Below are 23,595 nucleotides of genomic sequence, written 5' to 3' on the forward strand. Positions count from 1 at the left end.
CTTTTTTGTTTGTTTGTTCGATTCTATTTCTAAAATTTTGTTCTTCATCCTAGGTTTCCAGCAGTTTTATTATAAATTGCCTACTTGTGTTTTCTTTATGTTTTCCTTTATGTTTTCTTCTTGTTTTCTTTATGTTTTCCTCCTTGGGGTTCCTATCACTTCTGAACCTGTGACTTAATATCTTTCATTACTTTTAGAAAATTCTGTCATTATCTTTCTTAAGTGTGGCTTCCATCCTATCCTTTATATTCTTTCTTTCCAGGACTCAATCATACATATTTTGGGTCTTATGGTCTTTGTGCTTGTGCTCATGCTTTTATGCTTATATCCCTTACTACCACCCTCATGCCCTGCTCTGAGTGTGTGTGTCTGTCTTTCTGTCTGCTTCAGACTGAGTTTTTCTTTTTTTTTTTTAAGATTTTATTTACTTATTCATGAGAGACATACAGAGAGAAAGAGTCAGAGACACAGGCAGAGGGAGAATAGGCTCCCTGCAAGGAGCCTGATGTGGAATGCAATCCCAGATCCTGGGATCATGCCCTGAGCTGAAGGCAGACACTCAACCACTGAGCCACCCAGGCTTCCCAAGGACTAGAGTTTTTCTTCTGACCTATCTTCCAGTTATTAATTGTCTTTTCCTGGATACCAAGTCAGCTCTTAAACATACCCACTGAGTTCTTATTTTTAGTTATTTTCTATTTTCTATTTAGTTTTTTCTATTTTCGGTTCCAGAGTTACCACTTGGTTTATTTTTATATTTCCCAGTTCCTTGCCAAAAGTCTTTAACTTCAACATATTAGTTATAATTATTTTAAAGTATATGTTTAATACCTCCCTTGTCTAGATCTCCTGTTTTTTCTGCTCCTCCTGTCTGCTTTTCTCTTATTTTTCTGTCCTGTCTTGATTTCTTACAATTCTGATCATTTTGAGTGTGGATATAATGTATTAAAATTTTGAGATATAATTTTAGGCTCTGAGTGATTTTATCTTTTTCCAGAGAGGATTAAATTTGCCTATTCAAGACAGCCAGGATAGGGGTATTATCAGTTCAAGACCACTTTAAGCCAAACAGGTATTTATGTGATTTGAGGCCAGACTTATGTCCATGCTACAGATGCTCTCTTCTTTGTTCACTCTGACTCTTGGGTATAGCCCTCTGGATTCCCAGCTGAAAGCTTAGGGTGCTGACCAAAATCTGTTCTTTTCTGGGCCCTAAGTTTTGAGTTTTGTCTTCCTAGACACAGAAGATTTGTTGAAAGTTCTGCTCAACTTCTCAGCCTCTCAGCCATAGCTTTTATCATTGGTGGTATTTGCAATGGGGAAGTAGCTTCTGATGCTAGGCTTACCTCTCTCATCTTGCATCCCCTCCAAGACCTCAGCCTTAAAATTCCTTACTGCCTTTGCACTCCCCAATGTCATCAAACAGCCTTCCTTCTTATATTTCACCATGTTTCCTAGTTATTCCAGTGTGAGTGTCTGAAACAACCTAATCCTCCATTTCCGGAAACAAAACTTCAGAGTATGGTTTGAATTTGTTTACTGTGATATCACTGATAAATGTTTCAATATTGGAATAAGCATATTAGAGTTTTTGTATGATTTTTTTAATCAAAGAATCCCAAGCTGGTTGATGTCAACATTATACAGTTAATGTTGAAATAAAATATTTTTTTAACTCACATGTGGAAAAGAGTGGTTGTAAATATCACCAACTCAGTCCTCAGATGGTAGCTCTTTTTGCCAAATTGAACAGAAGACTACTGACTTCCAAAACAGAAGTTGTACATTAGACAGTTAGTGGGACAGCTGTTGGCATCAGTTTTTGCATCTTTGTAGTATTATAGTTTACACAGATGACTTTTGCATGAGATGTATCAGTTTCACTGTGTGACCTCATACATTTTTGCAAGAAAAAGAATTTTTCTCAAAATGATGAGCATAGACTATCTATGTTGCTAGTCATACTAGAAAATCCCACTAATTTTGTTAGACATCTACATCCTGACTAGTTTATTTTAAACAACTCCATGTACCACTAGTATTAAGAAGTAACTTCCCATGTTGAGAAAATTTAATATTTTTCTAGCTGTGTACCTTAATGCATGCTGATGTGTATGTTTATAATGGACACCTCCATAAACCTGCCCTAACTTTGCACTACTTTGTCTCTACCTCCCAGAAGCTTAAGTAAACTCACCAGGCTTTGAGAGTAAGAGTGTTAAATAGTAAGGCAAAGTTCTCCAGCAGCCCTGTAGCTCTAGCAGGAGGGATATTTCTAGGAAGTATAGGCTATTCTGTATTTCTGGGCTAGACATTGCAAGCAAAAGGAAGCTATGATTAGAATGTAAGGATATGTGTAGATCACTGGAGCCAAACCATGATTTTGGTTGCAGGTCCTCTAGATGTTTAACCTTGGTTGAGCTAATGAGCTTTGTTCCTGGTAATATTCTGCTACAGTGAAGACTGGATGCCTAGAGTATCCAGAAAGGCCTGTTGGTGTGGTTACTGCTACCTTTGTGATGGTGGTACTTTGTGGGTTCCAGGGTCCCACTACATAGAATTCAGTATTGGGAAATGTGAGCCTTATCCTTTATCATTCTCTGTCCTTGCGATCAGCACAGGCTCCCTAGTGGCTGGAGAAACAAAATGCAGTGGGAGAGCCCAGCTCCCAATAAGCAAAGTCCTGAGGACTCTTCCCTTACAGCACTGTGGCAGTGTCTCAGGAGCATAGCCACAAGAATTCCTCATATAATCGACAGAACACTTGGTCTGAGGCATCGATTAAGCCATTTCAGAAAATGAGTCTGAAAAAGTAATTGATGTTCTCTGCTCTAATCTGTTTGTTCCATGATTGTAGGCCTGAGTTCCCAGCAGGAGATCAGTGATGGGGGAGGTGAGCATGAAGGCATTCCCTAATGGCTTTCCCTACCAGGAAACCCCTCACCACTTGCACAGTTTTCATACTGCTAAAGCCAACATTTAGTACTGCTCCCCAGCTCTATACCCAGGATGCAGGCCCAGACTGGTGAAGAAAATCAGTCATCTGCTCAGCCCAGGGGGCCTGGGTCTATTTTCAGAGGAGAACAGCTAGGATTTCAAATCCAGTATCCTCATAAGACTGAGTTCATGGCCACTATTCCCAGTATACCCCTTTGTGTCCACTGTATCTCCCCATTCTTCACTATCCAGGGTCCTTGGTAGCTGTGATGCCATATAGGGATCCAAGGCTGCTCTCAGGAGTCCATGCATGCATATACAATACGGCATATACCTGTGACACACACACACCACACAGTGCACATTCACCACCTGTACCTACAACATGCACATACCATACAACATTTTTATCCATACCACCCTTTTTACTCTGTATGCCCATGCCCCACCACAGATACACACCCATTCCATACAACACATGCTTCCACTGCTAACTCTGGGAAACGAACTAGGGGTGGTAGAAGGGGAGGAGGGCGGGGGGTGGGAGTGAATGGGTGACGGGCACTGGGTGTTATCCTGTATGTTAGTAAATTGAACACCAATAAAAAAAAAAAAAAAAAAAAAAAAAAAAAAAAAAAAAAACACATGCTTCCAAACACATGCCGCATATCACACATCACAGATGCATTCTCACCACACAACTCGTACACACATTAGGGAGCACACATGCTAACCACATGATACACATTGAACACACATATGTTACAGGTACACACATTTCACATATGTCCAAATATCTCACATGTATTCACCCATTACACCTTACACACATGTACATTCCCCATACACACACATACACATGCACCCAGACCCCTCACATTTATATCACACACAACATACAATATATAATCACTATTCACATACACCACACATGCTGGGCAGCACCACACACACACCATATAAGCCATGCATACCACACATATGTCCACATATACTCTATACCACAACATACATACTACACCCACCACAAATGCGTGCAGAATCAGCACGTTCCACACAGATGCCACATAATATATACCTTACCACATATACTCACAACTTATACACATAGCATAGACATACTTCATGTCCACCCTACCCCCACCCCATATATTATCCCCACACATATATCATCTTGTGTACACAGCACATGCACACACCACACACAAGTGCACCACTACAGATCAGTCACAGCCCCTGCCCCTGTATGTGCCTCAGACACTGTGTCCCAGCCCCTCCCTGTTCTCTCTGATGCTCCCCTTGGGGCATTATATCAATAAGAACAAGGTAGGAGGGCCTCATCTGGATGGAAAGAGGAATGGAATAAGTTTTAAATGTTTCAGGCAGGACAGAAAACATCGCGAACATGTATATGTATCTATATATTTTTTTAGATAATGCACACATAATTTTTGTGTTTATGTACAATTTGCTATTTATGTAAATTAAGAATTCAATTTGTCTCTTTCTACCATACTGGCAGGTAATTTGGGAAATACACAAAACATGAAAGTAAAACTAGAACTTAATATGTACATAAAACTATTCTGCACCAGCTCCTGTTCTTAAGACACTGGAACAATATTTGTCTTCCTTCTCCACTTCCCAGGTCTGTGAGTTGGCCAGGTCTGGTATGGGGAGGCAACAGGAAGTCATCTTTCAGAGAGTGAGCTCTGGATTTTAGATGTTCTTAGTTCTAGGGGGCGCTGCATTTCCTGTGCATGTGTGAGCTTAGCAAGCTGTTTGATTTCTTTAAGATATTTGATTTTCTTTAGTGCTAAAACAGACATCATCATCATCCCACTACTTAAAGTCTGCATTAGGATTAAAAAAGATGGCACAATACCTAATACATGCTACATACTCAGACAGTGAATAAATGAATGAAGGAAGAAGAAAGCAAATGAATGAAAGTGACTTCTACCTCTAATCCAATGTGCAAATCCTTTCCAAAAAAAAAAAAACAAAAACTAAAACCACAGTGAAAGCAAAGAGGCAGACAAATATAGATCGGTTTTCTCTTGGCCGGACCAAACATCCTAGGCACACTGCACCCAGAGGCAGAGCCTGTTTCTCCACCCTCCTCAGCCCTGCAACCCTCCCAAGCTGCCCTGTTCTTCATGCCTCTGCTCACCAAAGCTTCTGGCTGCTGTGATAGCTCATGCAGGCCTGATAATGTCAGGCAGGACCTACTTTCCAGCCCAACAGCCTATCTAAAGCCCAAACCACAGAGGTGAGGGGTGGCTTCATCAAGGCCCTCAGCATGATTGCTCATCTTGTCAGGGCACCTGATTTGGCCCCAGGGATCCTCTTGTAGATTCCTGGGTGAGAGCCACAAGTTTCCTCTGAGACATTTCTAGCCACCTGCCCAAGCCAGTTTCTGACTCAGTACACCTCAGGTGAAGCTCTCCCTTACGTACTGCTCTGGCAGTTGTTTGCAGACATTTTTCTGAATATAAGTCTTGACTGAAATCTTCAGGAGCATCCAGAGGTCAAATCAGTGGAGCTACTATCTATCACCAGGGTCAGAGCCTGAGCCTCTACTAAGCACAGTGTCATGGCTGCAGAACCATGAGGCTCCCCAAAGCAACACACAGTTAGCACCCCCTGAATCCCTCCCTGCTGGATGCACAAATAGGCCTTGTGGGCAGGTGCAGCCCCCAGCCCTCGAGGTCTTAACACAGCACAGTGGGCTCTCCACCTGGGATTCTGTCCTGAATCCCAATCTTCACATTATTAAAATTTGACCATTTTGTAGACAAAGGGTACCAGCAGGATTTCCCTTAATCTGAACAGCAGAAAATACCCTGGGAGGCCAGACAGCCTTTCTCTCTTGGTAGGTAGTGTGGACTGATGAGCAGCCCATGGCAGCTGTCTAACTATGCCAAGGGCTTATTGGGCCAGTCTTCCTCCAGAGCCCCTTGGCTCCCCAGGGAAGAACCTGGCGGAGGTACAAAGCCTGGCCCCCCATCCCCGAACTGAGGTCGTCTCCATTGTTGGCATGTATATACGCACTGTGGGAGCAGAGCTAGTAGGCTTCCTGGTAGGATTGGATGGAAAGAGCTAGAAGGCTTTCTTTAGAAACTACAAATAATCAATACTCTTCTTGGAGTCTACCAGATTCTACCAGGTTGGCAAACATCCAAGCGACCTACACTGATTCATTTCTCAGATCTTCAGGATTCGATTTGATTGCAGTTTTTAAAAGCTGCCTCGGGAATTTTTAACTGAAACAGTTTAACTGAATGAAGTGCATTTCTTTCTTGAAAATGTGCAGATCGAAGGTAGAGAATGCAGAGTGAGGGTGCACTCTCAGGCCAGGCAGGCACCCACATTAGAGGGTGGCTGTCAATCTCAGTAGAGCACCACTTAATTATCAAAACAGCGTCTTTCATTTTGGCAGTCAACTTAACTATCTTTGGCTTTATGAAAATCAGGATTCAGATTCTTTTCAAAATGTGATTTTCAGAATAAAGGCTGGAAGACCTAACTTTAATTGATGAAGTGGCTGCCACTGCTGATTGCAATAAGTAGCTTGGGGCTGGCTGCAGAAAAGACAGTTTGCTTCAGTGAGAAGACTGAGCCACAAGTTAGCTCTGCTTTCTGCAGCGGCTTTTCTGCAGTGGTTTTATTGGGGGCAGGGCTCCACCCCCACGAAAGCCATAGTAGGGATGGTGTTGCTTAGACACCAGGGACCATGGCAGGATACATGACTGGGTATAGCCAGCCACTGAATTCATATATATGTCCTCTAAAACAAGTGATATTTTTGCAAAATCCATGTCAGACTTTGAAATCAAAACATGTATTTTTAGGATTCGGTCTGAGAGAGTATCCCTTTGGTCCTCTCTTGTCAAACCGTATAGAGCAGCCCTGCTGACCCCACGTTTTATAAATGAGCCAAAGATCGGCATATTGGGTCCTAAGCTGGTTGTTTCTTTCCTGCAGTCTGAGTCCTGTTAGTTCCAAGCCTGCCATCCCAAACTCAAAACTTTCACACATCCTTTTGTTTTAAACATAGCACACGTAAGCAGATTTTTTATACATTTTTTTTTCAGCAGTAGCACTCCTGGGAATTTATTCCAGAGAAATGAAAATTAAAAAAAAAAAAAGCATTTACACAGCTATTACACATTTGAAGGCACCTCTGCAGAGATGATAAAGATTTCTCAAATGTCTTCAATATTGATTTTTAAAAGAATGAGAGAGCGTGCGGTGAGAGGGACAGAAGGAAAGGGAGACTCTGAAGCAGACTCCCAACCAGCTGCGGACGAGCCCCACATGAGGCTCCACACCACAATCTCGAGATCCTGACCTGAGCCAAAATTAAGAGTCAAAGTTTAACTGACTGAACCACCCAGGAGCCCCTGAAATGTTCTTAAGCAAAATCCATGCTGTGAACCCTTGGGGGTCGGAGGACAGCATGAACACCAGTCTACCTAGAAGGGTGGGAGGCCTGGAGGGCCTGAGGGTGGGAACTAAGGATGTGGGAGGGTGCCTTCATCCCCTTCCCACCCAGCGTAGTGACAGGACCTACCCCGCACCCTTGGCTTTCAGGGTGAAGGGCTAAGTGAAGACTGGACCCCGCCGACCTACAGTGATGACACGGGACCATTTAGAGCCTACCTGCTTTGCATTCCCTGTGAATCTTCCCCCAGCATCTGCTAGCCATTGGTAAGATAGGCTATGAGACCCCAAGCTGCTGCTGCCCTTTGGACCTCTCTGACCCAGACTTCCCACGATGCTGTTGAGTAACATCACCTGGACACAGAACCCTCCCTCTTTTCCCCCTCTCTCCTGGTAGTTCCCCTGCCCTCCTCCCCTTCTGAGTACCCAAGCAGTCTCTGGTGCATAGCCTGCTCCTGTGAGAAAATTCTCACATGTAAGCATCACCCCATAAAGCTCTTGTGTGCCACTTTATGGTCATTTCTTTTTTTTCTTGATCAGCTCCCACTTCCCTGGAACCCCAGCACATCTGTACAATTTGCTGGGGAGGGAGTGGTTTTGCAAGCCCCCAAGCCTTTGTATATGCTGTTCCTCTGCACTGCCCTTCCTGTTCCTCTTCTGGGAAGCTTCACACCTTATTCACAAATAACGGGGCACATGGACCCCTCTACATACAACTTTATACACACTTCTCAGCTACCTTGGTCCACAGAAGGTGTTTGCATACCTTTCTTACCTCCTCTTGCTGTCAGCCTCTAAAGAAGCACACATGAGTCCTCATTCATATTTATATCATCAGCACCCATGAGTACGTGTCTGAACTGGGAGCCCAAAGAGTAGATCTGTGGCTTTCCTTAGAGTACAGCATGGGAGCCATCCTTCCCCTGTAGCTTTTGTCCAGTTTAGATATTCCTGGGAAAAATGGTTTATCACATATTGTGTTATCACTGTTTAGGTTTTTTGCATCCTGAGTATAAAGAACCCAAGCATTTGGAAATACTTAAAAGTCATACTCTATTTATAAGCTCTGGAGTGTATGAGATCCAAAAATAGAACTTATCAGACTCAAAGTACATATTCACATATGTATTCCTACAACAATAAAATACTTTCATTTGTATATTAAATCAGCAAATGAATTAGTATCTGATATATACAGAAATTGCTTTTCTTTGATTCAGTTGAGATATATATTATGACCAAATTGAAAGTTTTCTTTTTAGAATTATTTTATCCCTTTATTATAAAAACAAACTAGAGTACCTGGCACAGGATTTTGACATTAGTAGTTTCAATACTTACTTTGCAGAGTAAGACAAAACAGTCATTACTTGATGCTAAAATTGTTTTAATTTACTTCTCTGTATTATTTAACCAGTTGTTTGAAATGGTTGAGTCTATAACTTATTTTAGTGTTTGGATATATGCATATTCATTTTAAAAAACCAAAAGGAGATAATTAGTTACCTAGACAAATCATGTCCGTCAGGCATTTGGGTCAACTGAGGCCTGTGGATAATTTAACATTAGTATGACCTCATTGAAAAAAATTTAGAAAATATAACATAAGGAGGAACAAAGTCATTTGTGATCCTGCCCCTTCAAGAGAATTCTGAGGATGTTCTGATATCTCTTCTTTCGTTCTTCTGAAATTGAATGTACAATTCCTGAGGAAATAAAGTTCGAGGAGTGACCACAGCAAAGTAAAGGACAAATGTGTGCTCCTTTGGGCTCTACCCCCTCTGGCTGAGTGGGCCAGTGCCCCCACACCAGCCTTGGGAACCACATGTTGCAGATGGCACCAGGGTCCCCAGATGACTGTGGGGAGTGTAGCCACATGGGCCTCGACTCCTGTTATGTGAGAAAGGAATATACCTTTTTTCTTTAAGCTAACTGAATGGGGGTGAGGCTGGGTAGGTATGCTAATTACTACACCTACCCTAACTAGTACATTATTTTTATCAAATGCTGAGATGATACAAAGTAATATCTATCAAAACTGATTGTAAAAATAATGCATTTTTGAAGCTCTCAGCTTCCTACCCACATCACATTGCCTCTCCTCTCAGAGATAACCCCCACCCTGGAGGTTGTATTGACTTGTATTCCCTGGTGTGCCTTGACCATTTTACCATGGATGTCTGCACTGCTAGTCAATATGCTGATTAGTAGTGCATGTTTTGAACTTTATATAAATAGATTGCGACTGTGTGATTCTTTAGGAACTTTCTTCTTTCTAGCAACAATGTGCTCCTAAGAGCCATCCAAGTTGTTGTATGAAGTTCCATTGATTCCATTGCTGTATAGCATTCCATCATTTGAATAGACCAAAATGTATTTGTTAATTCGACTTTCCATAAGCATTTGGATTGTTTCTTATTTCTGCTGTTATGAAGCAGGCTGCTGTGTACATTTTTCATGGGGCTTCTTAATGCATATGGCAGAGGCACAGGCATGTCTCCAGGGTATATTCCTAGAAATGGGATTGCTGGAGCCCATGGTACATGGCGTTTTACATGGAATGACCTGGAAGAACCTCTCTGATGAGACATTATCCCAGGAGAGAGACCACAATGAAATAAAGGAGAAAGAAGTACAGCTATTTTGGAAACTAGTATTCAGAGCAGAAGGAAGAAGATATGCTAGGGCCCTGTGGTGGGAAGGTCCTGGCCAGGTGACCAAAGTGACTATCATGGAGTCATCACAGGGTGCCCAGGAGCCAGAGAGGGAAGGGCTGGGGGTCAATGAAGAGAACTCTGGAGTCAGTTGAAAAGTTATTGGAAGTCTCTGGAGTTGAAAAGGAGAGGACTATGACAAGATTTCCATTTTCAAAGGGTCACTCTGGCTGACCTGTGAACAGGCTGCACTGCAGGGCACACAGAAGTGGAAGGAGCCAGAAGACTCTACAATAATCTAAGGGTGGGAATGTAGAGATTTTGAGACAGGACTAGATCAGTAGTGTATATTTTAAAATAAAGCTGAAAGGGTTGACTGATGTGGAGTATGAGAGCAAGAACAGAGTCAAAGATGACAGCAAGGATTTTCATGTAAACGTGGTGCTCCATGAAGCCAGAGTATGGAAGAAACTCAAGTCTTTGGCTCAACCCATGTTATGCATGGGATGCCTTCGGATATCTGAATTAGTTTGCTCCAGCAGCCATAACTAAGCGTCAGGAACTGTGTGTTGAGGGAAGAGAGGCATTTCATATCAGATTGGGATCCCAATCTTTAGCTCATTTAACCTTTAATTTTTTCCCTGTCTCCAAATACAGTCACACTGGAGGTTAGGGCCTCAATATACTGATTTTGTTGGGCCCAATTCAGTGCACAAAATCATCTATGTTGAGATGTTGAGTCAGGAGTTGGATTTGTAAGTCAAGAGATGGCCCAATGACAAAATTCCAGGGGAGGCCAGAGCACACTTAGCAGGTGGCACTTACCAGGAGGGGCTTGATGGGTCACCCAGATGACAAGCACAGGTGGGGAAGAGAAGTGGTTCCAGGGCTGCAGGTCTTTCATCAAGTGGATAGCAGGAGTATGAGGAGAATCTAGCAAAGGAGATCCAGAAGCAGCCATGACTGGAGAGGAGGCAGATCAGAACAGTGTCGTATCCCTGATAACAAATGAAAAATGTGTGGAAGAAAGGAGTGATCACTTCTGAGTATCTGCAGGAGGCCATTCATGCAGGTTACAGGGGTCTGTCACTGGGGTGAATGAAGGGACATGAGGGGAAGAGGGGGTACCAGGAAATGATGGGGGGAGCAGGTTGCAGCAGTGAGTGCAGCGAGGTGTCTCTGCCATCCCTAAACCCTCGACTCCTTTGTCTTTGTGGCCAGTGTTTCTATATAATGAAGAGTATTGATTCAATTTCTTATGTTCTGTGGCCTACTTTGAATTCCATAGTGTATGTGTTACTGGCTGTTTTATCTTTTTTTCTTTTACAGTATAGAGCTTTATTTAGTTAGCCCAATGCATTTAAAATTCATTCACATTTCTGCATGAGTCAGTGGTTTGTTCCTTCTTACTACTGAGTAATATTCCATTTTATAGAGGTACCACAGGGTTTTTTAATCCATTTTCCAGTTGAAAAACATTTGAGCTGGAGCAAATGTTTTTACAGTGGTTCAGTGTCTGCCTTTGGCTCAGGTCGTGATCCTGGGGTCCTAGAATCGAGTCCTGCATCAGGCTCCCTGCATGGAGCCTGCTTCTCCCTCTACCTATGTCTCTGCCTCTCTCAGTGTGTCTCTCATGAATAAATAAATAAAATCTTAAAAAAAAGAAAAACATTTGAACTGTTTCCTATTTTTAATATTTATGAATAAAACCACTGTAAACGTGTGCATATAGATTTTCATGTGAGCTTAAGTCTTCATTTCTCTTTTGTAAATACCTAGGAATGAGATTGCTGAATTATGGAATAAGTATATGTTCAACTTTTCTGAAGAACTGATGAACAGGTTTCAAAAGTGGCTGTGTGATATTGCACACCCAATGTATGAAATTTCCAGTTGATCCACATCCTCACCAGCACTCAGTAGTATCAAGTTTTCTTTAAGCAATTCTAATAGATAATAAAGAGTGTCATTTTTGGATTTTTGGATCCAGTGGCCTTCTCTGAAATCTATAATGTATTTGTTACTGGTATTTTTTACCTTCTTTTCACCTGGGACTCTGAATAAAAATGGAAGCCACTATCCAACATTGTTTTTTAACTTTCAGAATGTTAAGATTTAGAGAGAACCCTTTAGAGATTAATTTCAACCGTCTCTCGTTAAGGTTGCCCAAACTGGGAGTCAAAGAAGAAGCAGAAATTGCCCAAGGTCATGGAGCAAGTTCACAGAGGGCCTGTGGCCAGAACCTTATGACTGATACTTGTTCTTCCCATCCTCGCCCCCAAAGCCCCACCCACCTCTGATCACATGGGTTAATTTGCAGAACATCAGGACTGAATGCCTGCTTTACTAATAGCACTGGGAAAACACTTGTGTAGAAAACCCTGTTCTCAGTCATATGAAGACTTGACATTTAATGCAGCCATGTTTTAAATTTATAAATATTTGAGCTATTTACATTGTATGTATAAAATATAGACTTCCATCCAAGTTAAATTTATTTAATTCCATTGATCTGTGTGTCTAGTTTGTGCAAGCACTGTTTTGATTTGAAGTACATCTTGAATCTGATATTGTGATACCTCCAGCTTTGTTTTTTTTTTTTTCAAGATTGCTTTAGCTGTTTAGGGTCTTTTGTAGTTTTATACAAATTCTAGTTTTATTTGTTATAGTTCTGTGAAAAATGTTGGTATTTTGATAGGAATTGCATTAAATCTGTAGATTTCTTTGGATAGTGTGGACATTTTAACAATATTTGTTCTCCTATCCCATGAGCATGGAATTTCCTTTTTTTAGTATTTTATTTATTTATTCATGAGAGACACAGAAAAAGAGAGGCAGAGACATAGGCAGAGGGAGAAGCAGGCTCCAGAGAAGCAGGCTCCATGCAGGGAGCCTGATGTGGAACTCAATCTGGGGCTCCAGGATCACGCCCTGAGCCCAAGGCAGATGGGCTGAACCACTGAACCACCCAGGCATCCCCATGAGTATGGAATTTCTTTCCATTTGTTTATGTCATCTTCAATTACTTTCATCAGTGTTTTATAGTTTTCAAAGTATAAGTCTCTCACATTGGTTAAGTTCATTCCTAGGTATTTTGTTATTTTAGGTGCAATTGTAAATGGGATTGTTTTCATAATTTCTCTTTCTGCTACTTTATTATCAGTGCATAGAAATACAATAGATTTCTGTATATTTTGTACCCTATGACTTTATTGAATTCATTTATCAGTGCTAGTAATTTTTTGGTTGAATCTTTAGAGTTTTTCAATGTATAGATAGTATCATGTTATCTGCAAATAGCAACATTTTTACTACTTCCTTACAATTTGGATTCCTGTTTTTTTCTTGTCTGATTGCTATGGCTAGAACTTCCAGTATTATGTTGAATAAAAGTGGTGAGAATGGATGTCTTTGTCTTGTTCCTGATCTTAGAGGGAAAGCTCTGTTTTTCACCGTTGAGTATGAAAACACTAATTTGAAAAGATAAATGCATCTCTCTGTTTATTGAGGTATTATTTACAGTAGCCAAGATATGGTAGTAACACAAGTACTCTTATCCATAGATGAATGGATAAAGAAGATGCGGCATGCACACACACACACACACACACACACACTACTCAGCCATAAAAAGAGATCCCTCTCTTTACAACAACATGAATGGACCTAGAAGGTATAATGCTAAGTGAAGTAAGTCAAACAGAGAAAGACGAATACCATATTATTTCACTCATATGTGGAATTTAAGAAACAAAACAAATGAACAAAAAAAGAAAAAATAAGGCAAACAAAAAAATACTCTAAAATACAGAGAAGAAACTGGTGGTTGCCAGAGGGAAGAAAGGGGTGGTGAAATAAAGGGGATTAAGAGTACATTTGTTGTGATGAACACTGAGAATTGCATAGAATTGTTGAATTATTTTATTGTACACCTGAAACTAATATAACTGTGTATGTTAATTATACTTCAATTTTTTTTTTTTAAGTTAGCTCTTTTTAAAGAAATAACCTGTCAGAGCTGAGGCTGATGGCTCCTGCCGAACAGTCTCCGCTCTCTGGTCTCTCTCCATACCCCTGCACTTTTTTTAAAGATTTTATTTATTCATGAGAGACACAGAGAGAGAGAGAGAGGCAGAGACACAGGCAGAGGGATAAACAGGCCCCATGCAGGGAGCCCGAGGTGGGACTCGATCCTTGGTCTCCAGGATCATGCCCTGTGCCGAAGGCAGTACTAAACCTCTGAGCCACCCAAGCTGCCCTACCCCTGCACTTTTGTGTTCCTTCTACCTTGGAAGAAAGAAGCTGAACAAATATATTTGCTCCTATAGTAATATTAAGGGTTAGATGATAATTACATAATACTAACTGGCTGCAAGACGTCCCCCCCCCAAAGAAAGTATAAGCTTGACTAGTATATCTTTGTCCTTCAGAATTCCTGCAGAATGTCTACCCTAGCCCCTCCTACCTTTTCCTATTTTAGTGTGTTCATCCACATACACACAGATACCTAATTTTCATAACATATGTATCATTTGTTTCTAGAAAGTCTTCTTTTTTTCTTGTCTTCACCTACCCCCTCCTTTCCTTTATATGCATATCACCACCAACTACTAGAGACCCATACTGACAACTTAATATGTGTCCTTCCATATTTTTCCCCAAATAGTCATCTGCAGTTACATATGTAATATATATTACACACAGAGACAGGTACATGTACACATGTAGGAATGCAGCCAGAGATGTTAGGAACATCTTAGACTTCAAATTTGCAAGTGAGATGGATTTCAATACAATAGAGGCTTGCACCACCATTGAAAGTGTTGATGGAGCAAAGATCAGGGATGCCACAGAGAGAAGCAAATGAGTTGGGAATCACTCTCAACCTCAGGAATGTCAGAGGGGCCAGGCTGCTGCTGTTGCTACCTACTACACCAAGCACAAAGGAGCTCCTTTGCAGGCACCCTCTTAGATGCAGCTGTGACTCACAAGAACCAGGTTTCCTGGAGCCACCCCGGGATCTGTGTCTGCTCACAGCTGGCCTTTGAGCATGATGACTTCTCCTTGCAGCCTTGCAAACCTTGCATGAGTGCTTCTCCTTTAAACCTGGGATCTATCAGGAAACAGTTCTGGAAGTGTCACCGCAGGTTTCTGCCACACCGTGCAGAGGAAAATATAAAAGGGAGTGTAGGAAAGGCAGTGACTGAGTTGGCAGTGAACATCTCTGGCACTCTCTATCCCTTTTCTCAATCCTCATCCACACATATCCTTGACCATACTTAAATAAGCAGCCACAATAACATCACATCCTGCTAATTCCCCCATGCTACTGAAGATGTGCTCACTTCTCACCACTTCCTTTGTACAGGAAGTACAAAGTCTCATAAGTCACAAACCCATCTTGAGTTGTGTTCATTCCTCACCTGATTAAGACTATGACCCATCTTTGATAAAATATAACTCGGAGACCGAATTAAGACCTTAATCATACCTAGCCTACCTTATATTATATGACAAGGAAGGGAGAAGGGAATGAGTTGAATTGTATATGCCTATAGATATATAACAAAGCAAGGGAGAACATATGCAAACCATATCTTGAATCCCACCTCTTGCAGACTCCAGATGGGGAATTTGTACTACCTTCTTCCATGGCACCTGCCCTGCTCCCCTTACTATTCACCTAGTACCCAGACCTTCATATCCAGACCCTGCACCTTTAACACAGCATTTGCTTTTGCCATTGGTGTTGGTCAATTCTCAGTTTAACATTTGTAAAATCTAATCCTATGTCTTCTAGATTTCTACTGGCAAAAACCTTAGAATTCTTTTGATATTTATGGGACTTTCTCCCAGGCCATCTTCTTAGTTATGAATCTGAAAACTTTTAAGAGACCTAGGTTTAAAGGTGAATTGGGCATCACCCTGAAACACATCTGCTCAGAAAGGGTCATTGCCAGATCTTCAGACAATGGTTGGAGTGGGGGTGGGGAGCACTAGACTTGATCAAGGGAGGAGCGGCTGCTTCTGCTGGTCCAGGAGGCTCAGGACAACTGGAGAGTCAAAGACCCCGGGTCCATCAGAACCCACTAAGCATTCTCAGGATCTCATCCAGCTTTCAAAGCCCAGTCTTTTCTGCTCATTGTCCTACTGGTCACTGTTTTTCCTGCATTCTCCCCAGTGCAGTCAAGAGGGTTTATTCACCATACTCTATTCCCCTTCTATGCATCACAACAGCTGTTGGCTTTTCTAAGGCATCAGAGAACTAGTTTCATCTCTTTGTTTCTGCTTTCCTGGAACCATTTCCAGTACCAAATTCTGTATCCATCAGCATTTGGTGAAGAAGACAGAAGTCATTCCAGGTATTCCAAGTAAGAAAGAGAACTAGAGGTTTATAAACAGAGAAAGTATGTGAAATCAGAGAAGCTACGCTCAGAGTGAGAGGTTCACTGGTGCTCACTGGAGGTCCTTGCGGGCTCGGGAGTCACATGCCCCACCCACCCACCCACTCTGGCAGCTGGATTGGCAAGTAGGTGCTTCTCAGGAGTTGCCCCAAATCTATAGACAATCTCCATCTGCTCTCTGCCCAGCCATCTGCTTGCAACCCTCCATAGAAAACCAGCCCATGCTCAGCCTTACAGTCAACGTTGCATGAATGCTTCTCTTTGGAAGCTGTTTCCAGAACTCTGCTGGGAAGGGAATTCCAGGAGCATTCACTCATGCTTCTCTCCTAGGATGTGGCAATGGTATGCAAAAGTAGCAGGGGTGTTTAGGGTTGACCTTGGATGCTAAGGCATAATGATGCTGTATGTGGACCAGACAGAGCTGTGTTTGCTTTGTGTCGCCAAAGGTGGTTATGTTGTATGTTGCACACAGTCATCATATTGCTTTTCTCACTCAACACTACTTCACTAAAATCCCCTCAAATCAGTTTTATATGCAAATTCATTCTTTTTAATGGCCGAGTAATCTTCCAGATGCAGATTACTGTAAGTTAGCCAGCCATTTCCTGAGCAGTCCATAAGATCCTGGACACCTGCCTTCATCTCTCCCTCTCCCTCTGGTCCAGCACTAAGAAGAACCCCCACTTCTCCATCCTCACTGTCACTGGGTCAGGCCATCTCATTTCTCATCTATATAGCTGTGGCCCCCTCCTAACATTCTTTCTGCCTCCAGCTTCCCCAATTCTAATGCAATCTCTCCTATTTAGCTAGAGTAATTTTTAATACAAGTACTTTATTTTTGTAAAGTAAAGATTTGATCAAACCCTATTCCTTCAGCAATGCTCCAATGGCTCATATTTGCCTTGGTATAAAGTTCAAACCCCAGCACATATTTCATAAGACACTTCAAGGAGTGCCCTGTCCCAACACATCCATCTCCCCTCTTGCATCCTTCCCAAGTGGTCTCTCCTGGCTCCTCTCAGTGCTGTACTCATCTTAACTACCTCAGTGCCTTAATGTACCAGTTCATTTAACCTCCAGGTTTATCCATGTGCTGTCCTCTTCCCAGCCCACTTCCCCTGCTCCTCCTGCTCCAGGATAGCTTTCACACTTTCAGTTCTCAGCCTAAATGAGAGCACCTCTGATCATCCTTCAAGTCCCAAGTTACATCCCATCCTGGGTGCCTTGTCAGACTCATGCCTAAATACAGTGTGGGCCTCTGTCCTATCTCTTTTTTCTGTATTAGTTAGGTGGTTGCTTCCAGTCATCTGTCCAGATTTGTATTCAGGCTTTTTTTTTCCTTACTCAGCATTCTTAGCATTTGGCCTTTTCACACTTGTTGTGTCATGTTTGCAACATGATTGCCACAGTTCCAGGTATCATGTCTGCATTCTAATCAGTAAGAACAGGGAATAACAGCACAGGTCAGCTCTCCTCTTAATTCTACATTCCTTTAAGTCAAAGGTAAAAATGTCTTTCAAATACCTCCCAACAGAGTTTGGCCCCGATCTGAGCACTGAGGAATGACAACATCTAGGGATTTAGTAAAGGAGAAAGAGCACTATTGAAAGGAGTAGAGCAGCTATTAAAATAAGAGGATGATTAGGGTAGTGTGACATCTTAGAAGTGAGAGAATGACAGTCACCATGCTATACATTAGATCTCTCCCCTTCTCTCCTCCCAAAAAGAAGAGTAAATCAAGGAAGAGAGAGAACTTTATTGATGCAAGACAGAGAAATGACCTTGGATTTATCTACATCGAGCTCATTGGGAATCTTGAGAAGAGCCGCTTCAGTAGAAAAGGGATCACAAAAACCATTTTGCAGTGGGTCAAAGATTAAATGTGCATAAATATATTTTCTCTTTCAACATATGTTTAAATTTACTGCACACACCAGCCTCTGTAGCTGGCAATAGAATACAAAATAGTACCAGTGTCTTTTTTAAATTTTTCTACATCAAAAAATCAAAATATCAGTCATATAATTTTGTTATATTATCATAGTTGTTATATTTGCACAAGCATCTGGTAAACTACAACCTATTGGAAGATTAGTTGAGGCAGCCTTTGGGCTGATTTCCATCTCCACATTTCTATAAAAATAAGCTAATTAAATCAGCCTTACAAATATCAGCTAGCTAGGAGGTTCAGTTCCTTCAATTGGTTCTTTCTATTTTTGTCTGTATTTAATAGCCAGGAAATTCAGAATTGTTGCCTGCAAATGTAAATGAGATAAAGTCTTCCATTTCTATAGTTATGGCAGGCTACGTATTAAGGAAAAGTTCTCACTGTGAAACACTTAAAATACTGGTAATTATTGTTTAATCCTTTAAAAAATTACATTTAGTTTTATTTACTTTTTGTTTTATGTAACTGATTTATTCAAATAGTTTAAAACTCAAAAGGGGAAGATATTGACAATATCATACTCCCTCTGTCCCCTGCCCCCCACTTCTCTGTGATCCTTGATCACCCCTTGTATTAGTTTCTTATTTACCTTTCTAGCATTTGTGTATGCAAATGCAAGTGCACACTTATATTTATATATAAATATAGAGAGAGAATGTATGTATATGTTATTCTACCCTTACTCAAAAGGTAGGATTATGAATATTTAACACCTTGCTTGTTTCACTCCCTAAATATGTCCTAGAGATCTTTCCATGGCAGCTTCATCATTGTTTCATGCAATAGCATATCATTGTGTTAAGTGGAGTGTACTGTGGTTTATTTAAATATTCTTCCATAGATGGACACTTAGCTTGTTTCCATTATTTTACTGTTATAAATGATGCTGCAATGACTATGTTTTACATACTCCATTTTATGTGTATAGATATTTCTATAAGACAGAAGCCCAGAAGTGGGGTGGCTGGGTCACAGGATAAATGCCCTGTAATTTTGATGAATACTGGGAAATCGCCTTTCTTGGCATTATATCATTCTGTACTTTTAGCAACAGGTGGATGAGCGAGTCTGTTAACCACCAAGCTTAGTATACCAAGTGGGTTGCCAACTTTTGCATTCACCACTTTGATATGTGTAAAATGGTTTCTTGGTGTGTTTGTAATTTGCAATTATTTTGCAAGTGAAATTAAGAATCTTTTTGTATATTTTAAGAGCCATTTATAATTATTTTTCCATGAAATTTTTGTTCTTATCCTTTACTTGTATCTCTTGAGTTGTTAATGTATTTTCCCCCTTAACTGATTTCTGAGCAAAACACATACATGTGCACTCCCTACGAGGAGAAAATAGAGGGTGTGGCATTTGCCCTTGTGCTCAGATCCTTTTGTCAGGGGCCCAGGTACTCCTGCCAGGGTGGAGAGCAGGAAGTGACCCTGCTGATGGCTCACAGCTGAGTCCCTCTCCAGGTGTGACCCACAGGAGAAGGAGGTCACTATATCCAAGGCTCTCCCTGACTGTGGGCAGCGCCCCCTTCCAGAGCCTTCTCTATGTCTGAGCCTTTTACTACAATGCAAATTCTTCTGAAGGCCCATCTCTTCCTCTGTACTGCCAGTCAGTTCAGGCACCTTCACTGTGGGTCTGCTGCCTCTTCCCCTGAGTCTCCCCACCTCGTCCCCACCAGCCCTCCTGCTTGCATGTTGCCTCCTTAGATTTTTCAGCATCTGACCTGCCTCAGAGATGACTCCTGGTGTGTAATATGAAATGCAGATATTTCCCCAGATCAGTATCTGTCTTCTGGTATCTCACATATATTTCAGCTTCTCTGAGACTTTCCCTTATGTTCCATGGCTTTACTGAATTGTTCATATAGCATTATTGAAACAGTAGAGCAGATTCCATGCGTGTGAGTGCCCTTCCCTCCTCACTGCTCTTTTGTTTCAGAGGGTCCCTGCTTATTCTTGCTCAGTTTTCCAAATGAATGTTAAAATCAGCTGATCTAATTCTAAATCCTGCTTATATTTTTTGTTGGGATCATATTAAATTTGTAAGTGGGCTTAGAAAGAAATGATGATATTGAGTCTGTCAAACTAAGAACATAGTGTGTGCAGTTCCACTTTTGTGCCTATGAGAGACAGTGCATGTTTTCCACAGAGATGTTTTACACATCTCTTTTAAATTTATTTCTCAGTATTTTATCTTTTAGTTACAATTATTTAATTGCATAATGGAATATTTCCTTCCATTATGTCATCTAACTTGTTTTTTGTTTATGTATGAAAGGCTATTGTTTTATGTATGTTCATTTTACATCCTGTGTTAGTCATTAGCACTGTTCAAGGACAATAATGTTCTACAATCTGACTCCCCCCTTATTGGGTGCCTGCCCCTCCCAGCCCCTGTGGTGGGATTGGACCCTATGCCTAGTTTCAGCCACGAGTTGTGAACAGAAGTGAGGGGACACTACTGAGCCAGAGTATTTGATTGTTAATGGGAGATACTCCAGGGATTTTTGTCTTTCAGTCATACTGAGAGGCAGTTTTTAAGACCAGCTGCTCTTTCCACCTGAATCCTAAAGTGACAAAGTGTGACAGTGCTCAGCTAACCCACAGCCAACTCATGGATGAGTAAAAAGCAAGCCTTCATTGTTATGCCCTGGAGAGGTTGGAGGCTGTTTGTTACCATATTATAATGTATCCTGCTATTTATGGCATTCTCTTGTTAATAGTAAAGGTCAGTGTATTTATCTTAGTGTTTCATGGCAATTTCTGCTTTGTAAAGCTTCTGCTTTTCTATTTAGTATGCATGTATTCGTACTTCTTATGTCTTCTGTTTTAATATGTATCCGAAATTTGTTCTAATCAGGTGTGGTAAGACATACAGGCATGGAAATCACTGTCACAAAGGAAGAAATTCCCTAGGAACAGGAGGCATGTCACACAAGCCCACACAGAGGAGTGCTTATATTTCCCCCTTTCCCTATGCTTCCTGACAGACCCCATTACTCCTGAATGACCCTGGTACTCCTGACTAACCCTGGTAGTCCTGACTGACCCTGGTGCTTCTGACTGACTCCAGTACTTCTGACTGACCCTAGTACACTTGACTGACCCCATTACTCCTGACTGACCCTGGTACTCCTGACTGACCCCGGTACTCCTGACTGGCCCTGGCACTCCTGACTGGCCTTGGTACTCCTGACTGACCCTGGCACTCCTCTGTGTGGGCTTGTGTGACATGCCTCCTGTTCCTAGGGAATTTCTTCCTTTGTGACAGTGATTTCCATGCCTGTATGTCTTACCACACCTGATTAGAACAAATTTCGGATACATATTAAAACAGAAGACATAAGAATATAAGCAAGAGCCTGCGGTGTGGTTTCTGCAGAAAGGAGTAAGTAAAACAGGATAAGCAGGACAAGCAGTTTAAGGATTGGCTATTTGGAATTTTAGTAGGTTCTGTGATGGAGAGGCTGTCCCAGGTTTTACCTGGCCCTAGCTGATGAGCATAGGGAAGCATTTGCCCTGAGTATGAAAGCCTGATCATGCATAGTTGGGTAAGAGGTTTTGATTGGTTCGTTTGCACATAAAAGGCACATGCAGAGAGGTGGTTCGCTATCCTGAGGAATCGGTTAGCCTTGAGAAGGACAGTCCCTCCTAGGTCAGCAAGACCTACAGAAAACTACAGAAAAGAAAGAGCATGATTAATATATCTCCAATTGTGATTTGAATCCTTTAGTGTCCTCATCTTAAGTCATACTTTTTGACCTGAATTTTGCTTTGTTTGATTTAATATTTAACTTCATTTCAAAAAGGATTTTGACTCTTTTTTTGTTTTTTCTCCTGAGTTTAGTCAATTCCTAAAGAAGTTTTGCATCTTCCTGTGAGCTCAGCATCTCTGCTTTATAGTTTCCTTTCATTAATGTGATACTTCTGTGCTAAATTAAAGCAGCATACATCTCTCTAAGAGCCAAAATGCAGATGTTAAATTTAACTTGAGCTCTGACTTCATATGATGTTCTCCTTAAATCAAATGAATTTGACGTTTAAAGCACAAATATTTCATTGGTAAATTGTACTAGAGATTTTGGTACGTAGCATGAGAGCTATGATTTTTAATAATCCAATAACCTACTGTATTGTGATAAGCACAAATTGAGGCATAGCCAAAAAGAAAAAAAATTAACAGGTAGCTTCCTTATTTCCTACATTGAGGTCTTCTTTCATATAGTTGTACTGTTTTTCTGCCTGGAGGAAATATTGCTGGAAGAAGGAACAGAGTAAGCAAATATGGAGAGAGATGACAACAGGAACATATTTTGGAGATCTTAGATTGGCTACAGGAGAAAAATGAGTATTTCTAGGTGTCTTATTTTCAATCTCAAATAAGTCAGCATTCTGTGCATAAAGAATTTGAGGAGAATAGAAATTGGATAGTCAACTATCTTCTGCCATAATTAGATATTTGGCCTTGAAGCCTAGGCTACAAATTATAACTAGATTTAAGATATTCACATAGACATAGTCTTGATCTTCAAAACTAGGATATAAAATAAGAGAAAAGAAAAGAAAAGAAAAGAAAAGAAAAGAAAAGAAAAGAAAAGAAAAGAAAAGAAAAGAAAAGAAAGAAAAGAATAAAAATGGGTGTCTTAATGACAAGAAAAGGCAAAGCAGCCAGAAAAGGGGACATAGAGTATTCAGAAGTGTAGGATTAAAGGAAACGTTAAATGTCCATGTTCTAGTGAGACCTTCTGATGTTTTCCCATTGGCCTAATGGCCTGCTGTGTTTAGGAGATGGACTTACTGACACCTGAATAAGAATTTCACATGGTACAGGTTAAGTGCATGGGAAAGAGAGCAAGGACCCAGCAGCTGAAAACATTGGTAGAGTCGGGCTGGACAGTAAGGAATGCAAGAGAAGAAGAAGTCAAGGGTCATGATGGATGACCAAGGCAGGGAAGAGGTGTGAAAGTTAGACCATAACCAGAAGCTGTGATGCCCTAAACAAGACTGAGTTCAAGGGAACTATAGCCCCAAAAGCTTGGATTTTAATCAAGACAGACCTGCATTTGAATCTCAGTTGCCACTTAGTAGCTGAATTTCAAACATAAGTGATAGAGTTTAGATATAGCAAGAACTAGTAATGAATGATCATAACACTAACCACCACATGCTAAGAACCTCACAAACACTACCTCCTAGTCTCCTTA

At 41.2% G+C, this 23,595-nt stretch overlaps 1 protein-coding gene across 7 annotated transcripts in view; it reads left to right on the forward strand.

Moving 5' to 3' along the window:
* The window catches only part of OTUD7A (OTU deubiquitinase 7A), a 392,748-nt gene that overhangs the window by 257,812 nt on the left and 111,341 nt on the right, over positions 1-23,595 (forward strand). The gene's annotated exons all lie outside the window — the stretch shown is intronic.

Source organism: Canis lupus, chromosome 2 (assembly GCF_048164855.1).
Source record: "Canis lupus baileyi chromosome 2, mCanLup2.hap1, whole genome shotgun sequence".
Lineage (NCBI taxonomy): Eukaryota > Metazoa > Chordata > Mammalia > Carnivora > Canidae > Canis > Canis lupus.